The sequence below is a fragment of the Momordica charantia genome (assembly GCF_013281855.1).
Source record: "Momordica charantia cultivar OHB3-1 chromosome 8 unlocalized genomic scaffold, Mcharantia_2.0 BLBB01000008.1, whole genome shotgun sequence".
Taxonomy (NCBI): Eukaryota; Viridiplantae; Streptophyta; class Magnoliopsida; order Cucurbitales; family Cucurbitaceae; genus Momordica; species Momordica charantia.
This window is the reverse complement of record NW_028275166.1, coordinates 20,306,259-20,311,752: the sequence shown is the minus strand read 5'-3', so window position 1 is coordinate 20,311,752 and position 5,494 is coordinate 20,306,259. Positions and strand designations below refer to the sequence as shown.

General features: G+C 34.9%; 1 long non-coding RNA gene across 1 annotated transcript; it reads right to left on the bottom strand.

Annotated features, from left to right (window-relative positions):
• Positions 1-3,188: 3,188 nt before the first annotated feature.
• On the bottom strand, positions 3,189-4,811 carry LOC111025518 (uncharacterized). The gene is made up of 3 exons (XR_002603548.2): positions 4,714-4,811; positions 4,115-4,159; positions 3,189-3,414 (listed from the first exon to the last, which is right to left on the bottom strand). It is a non-coding gene; the product is annotated as an uncharacterized LOC111025518 (long non-coding RNA).
• Between the last annotated feature and the right edge of the window lie 683 nt (positions 4,812-5,494).

The following is a 5,494-nucleotide window of genomic DNA, read 5'->3' as shown; positions in this document are numbered from 1 at the left end:
TACATGTACTAGCTTTTTATTAATGATATGTTAGTTGTAGAGTAGTACATATATGTATTGACTTTCGTATTTGGTTGTTTCTTGAATTGATATATACATCTATTGACTTTCATGTTTTTCTAATTGTTGAATTATTGGTACATACATATATAGACATTATAATTATTAGGATATACATGTACCGGTTTTATATTTATGATATTTTAGTTGTACAACAGCACATAGATGTATTGACTTTCGTATTTGGTTGTTTCTTGAATTGATACAACATCTATTGACTTTCATGTTTTGTTAATTGTTGAATTATTATTACATACATATATAGACGTTTTAATTTTGATGATTGAGTTGCATAGTGATTTATACGTGTATTGTATTCTAGTGTTGGTTTTTCATCCACTACGATATACATTTACTAATCATATAATTTTGATAATTCTTCTAATATTTGAGAGATGTTGAAATTATTGTACCCATATTTTTCATTCCACGTACTACCATATAGAATTGTGATTACTACAATCATCATTGTTGCAAAGAAAGAAGAAGGAGCTTAAAAGAAGGAGCTTAAAAGAAGAAGATATAGTAGAATGACAGAATGATGATTAAGTTACAGTGTAACACTTGTAATACGTTTAAATTAACTGAAATTCCTAATAAAAGAATTAAAATAATTAAGTTAAAATCCCCTTAAGGAAGGAAACAAAATTTGAATTGAAAAGAAACTTTGTTGGGGTGGTTAAATACTTGGAAATTTCAAAAAACATAGGGAGGACATTGTGGGACAAAACTAAAAAATGTAAAATTTCAAATATATCCTTTACCCCATTTTGCAAAATTATAAACAAATTGACATTTTCTTAAGTGGATTACAAGAGCTTAAGCTCTGATATCAAATGATACGCGACAACCCAAGCGTATTGGACTACTAGAGCCACAAGCCACTTGAATCTAATCGTATACATGGTTTCAACCCGAAAGGCTACGAGTTAGACGAATTACCTTTGTAGTGGATTACCTTGAACAGACAGAATACTCACTATGCTGAAAGCCGGAAACATTCCACGAGTTTGGTGACCAACCAAACAAGCATGCTCCGAGGGTAAAAATATGGATTCCTAAGTTCAACCACACAAATGAAAACAATATTTTGGGGGGGGGGGGGTTTGAACACGGCAAAGGGTGAGAACAACTCTCAATTTTCTATTCAATATCAATCAAAGGTGTGAAATACAAGAGGGGTGCAAGCCTATTTATAGGCTAAGGCCCATGGTCTTTTAAGGAAAATAACAAAATTAAAAAGTAAATTAAAAATGATAAATTCCTAAAGTTGTAAAATATTGCCTAAAATGAAAAGATATATTTACTAAAGAATACAATAAAACAAATAAAATCTAAAGCAAATAATAATTCCCACAAGTGTTTGCCAAAAATAAGAAAAGTGAATCTTTTCCTAATTGGTCAAGGAGTGGGCGGCAAGACACTCCAATTTTTGTGCCAAAGGGGATGGCGCCCATGAGGGGCTGGCAGTGGGCGTGCGCACGTAGGCGTAGGTGGGGGTGCATGCGATGGCAAGCAAGCCGCGTTGGGAGGCTGGCATGGTAGTTGGCACGCGTAGGCATGCGGGTGGCACGATATCAAGTGGTAGGGGCGTTCAGGTGTTGGCGGTACAGGCGTGTCGACACACGATCGAGCTAGGTGATGGGCAAGCATCCGATGGCGGCGTGCTGGTGGGGGCGTTGGCCTCTTGTGAGGTTAGCATGACGAGAGTGTGTGGGTGCTGGCAGTAGGTGGGGGCGCGGGCGCAGGCGTGCGCGAGCTGGACGTTGACGGGTGCGCGTTGGGCAACACCTTGTGAGGTTAGCCCGCCGTTGGTGGTGTAGACGCGCGCGCGACGGGCGTTTTCTGTTGGGTCTTATGCCTTAAACTCGTGGTTTGTATACATAAAACAAATATTCATTCAATAATATTGTTATTGATAGAATTGCATTAACTGAAATCCAATAAACTAACATTTGAGGTTATGTCATGCAATTGGAATAGTATATAACAGATATACAGTATATATTTAATATACAACGTATATATTTGATATACATTGTATATATATACAATATATATTTGATATATAGGTGGATAATGTTCCAGTAGTAACCTAAAGGGTCGATAGTATATGGATAAGGTTGGGTACCTTATCCTGATAACACTATGGATACAGCCCACTTTGTAATAGTTACAAATGACTTGATCTAAGTCGTTCGTGTGGAAACATGCAAGTGGAGGTATCCTATACAATAAGTTTGTATAAGACCGGACCACGAAATAATTAATCTTTAGTTATAACACCGTTAGCTAATAGATTAATATTTCAATAGGATGACCAAGTAACTCGATCTCAATCCCGAGTGAGTTATGGACTCCTGCCTGTTAAGGCTCGTCCTTTGATTTGTATGGGTGAGAGTGGCTCAAGTAGCTGACCCAATATGCCTACCAGTTTGGGGACGAGATCGAGTGGGGAGTTGGAAACATAATTACACAAGATGAAATTCACTTCTTCCCGACTTCAGGGTAAGTAGATGAGTGTTCTCTTAAGTGCTGACTCAGGGACTTGAACAAGGGGCCCCACCCTCTCACTAGCCCGAGAGAGACTTTCAATTATTGGTTGGGCCATAACCGGGTTGTTCATTAGAGGATCAATGGTACTTAAGGTACAAGATGTAACACAGGGGTAAAACTGATACGACCCTCCCAAAACACCTACTAGTCCTAGAACGAGTCGCGCCGACCACAGACCCCGACTAACTGCGAAGTTAATGGTCAACTTCTTTCTTCCTTTGACTTGAACCTTGACTAACAAACTCTGAATATGGATGCACAAATAAAAGTAATAAACTTACAGAACAACCATTCTTACATCCCTTCTATACATTCTTTTTCTATCAATATGGTGCAGATAAAATTTCTTACAAACCAACAAAATTACATACAAAGTGATATGCAACTCTTGAACTATCCTGAGTGGCAGAAGCTGAACTAAATTCTTCTTAAAACTCATAAACTCAGATACTCAGGTACAGCCTGGGGGGGAAAACAAAATATAAATAGTGAGTTGGGAAGCTCAGTGAGTGGTAAGTTAATAAGAAAATAATTTCGTCAACTTTCTTTCATAAACAATTGAAATTCCGCTCTTTAAGACAAACTTCATAAAACTGAAGTAATAACATTCTCATTTAAATCTCATAAAACTTGAGCAAATAAGATCAAACTTGTAACAAGACTTTTCTTTCTACGCAAACTGAAAAGCAAACGCTCTCAATTCAAGGATTCGGACCAGGATTCGGAATCTGGATTTGGCTCTTATAGCCCCAGCATTCCCTTGCGTCCCTTGCGACCTAGTTACGCCAACTTCTCAACCTGCTATCAAACACATTCTAAAACATATAAAACATTCTTCTTCCATACATAAAACAGATCGATAAAACTCAACACCACACATGTATCCATATTCTATTCTAGTCTACTGGCGTAGAGTAATCTCAATACACACAGCAAAATAATTCTGGTCTACTAGCATAGAGTAATCTCAATACGCATAGCAGAATAATTCTCTCAACACGTTGAGTAAAATGGTCCAAAAGACATTCTATTTCTGGGTATACTATAGAAACACATTCATATAGCATACAGGTAATCACCTGGATACAATAACATGGTGGTTTGAAAACTTCTTTCTCAATCTCATAAACTGTTCTAAAATTCTTCTTTTCTTCTTTCTAAGAACATTTCTAAATTTCTCAAATCATTTATGAAATCTTTCTTTCTAAACACATTTCATTAAATTCTAATATCATTTTCTGAATCTCTTTCTAAATAATATTTCATAACTTTCTCGAACATTTCTTTGGAATCATAAAGCATTTCTAAATTCTCATAAACATTTCTAAATTCTTGAACAAACCCATTTTCTTTCATTCTTAGCACAAATGCTAAATCATATGTAATATATATAATTTCTCATAAATTCTATATCAATAGATATCTAAAAACATTTAATAAAATAACCACTCACAAGTCCATAATAATATCCAAAACACTTAATAAAGTAACCACTCACAAATCCTTTAAACTCGGTTGTCCTTTGCTCCAATTTATGCTCGACCTGAAAATATTGATTCAATACCAAATTAATTCCTGCTTTAACCAATTTAACTTCAACATATTCTTATTTCCAATTGAAATTACATTATCTTCCAAATTAATCCACAAAAATCCAATTTTATAACTCATTCTCTCTCTTCATTAACAACCCGCCTTTTCCACTCTCATACTATTTACAAGCGGGTCCCACCAAAACCCATTGAATTTATCTCCTTTCATCTTCTCACGTGATTTCCCCCTTTCTTTTACCAATTCATTTTACTTTTCTTAATTAAATTCTATTAAAAAATTCCTTTCTCTCTCTTCCAAAAATTGTTCATCTTCTTCTTCTTTTGTCTCCAAAACCCACGGATTTTCTTCCTTTCTTCCATCCTCTTTCTCTGTTTTTTCTTTCTTTTTCTTCAACTAAGAACCACAATTTTAACCTCAAATAACTTGTCATTCTCAAAACCCACAAATTAAAGGAGTCTATATTCGAGAATTTCATGGTTTAAGGCACTGAAACTTACCCAAAATAAAGCTTAAAAAACTCAAACCGGTTTAAAAAACTCTTACCTTCCTTCTTAGCCGAACACATTCGATTTCTTCCCCTTCCCTGTTCTTTCTTCTTCTCCTTCGTTGTCTCTCTCTTTTCTTCACATTTCTTTCTTTTCTTTCCTTTTTCCGTTCTTATGCTTTATTTTTCTTTCTTTTATTTATTCTTTCCCTTCCTTTCCTTTTCTTTTCTTTTTAAAACACCTGTCACACACCTTCACTAATCAACAACACACACACACACGTGCTTTTCTAAAAAAAAACTTCCATTTTTTTCTCTTGCGAAATTTCCAAAATGCCCTTATTCCAATTTTCCTTCATTTTTTTAACTTCAAACGGTCCTTACAAAAACGATAATTTGATCCAGCTGTGGTTACGAACACTCGTGAAGGATTTACTTACCGTTAATGGTCAAAATCTATGGACGTAAAATATTCTACAGTGAGAAGAGTGCAACTGTGGGTCTTTAGTAGAGTGACAGACAGTTAACGAATGTTGATTAATATTGTTAATTAGTTTAATCAATTAATCTCGTATCGTTGGAGCTTCCGATCTGTAGGTCCACTAGGTCCCCTTGCTAGCTCGTAAAGGATAGTTAAGAACAGTTAATCTTGAAAAGAATTTGAATTGTTCAAAATAGTTAAAGGGAATTAAGTTTAATTATATGAGATGCAATTAATATAAATGTATGTTGATACATTATAATATAAAGTTAATCTTGAATTTGATTCAAAATTATGAGAGACATGAATATTAGAATTTGATTCTAATATAGTTGATTAATTTAAGTTTAATTTAATTT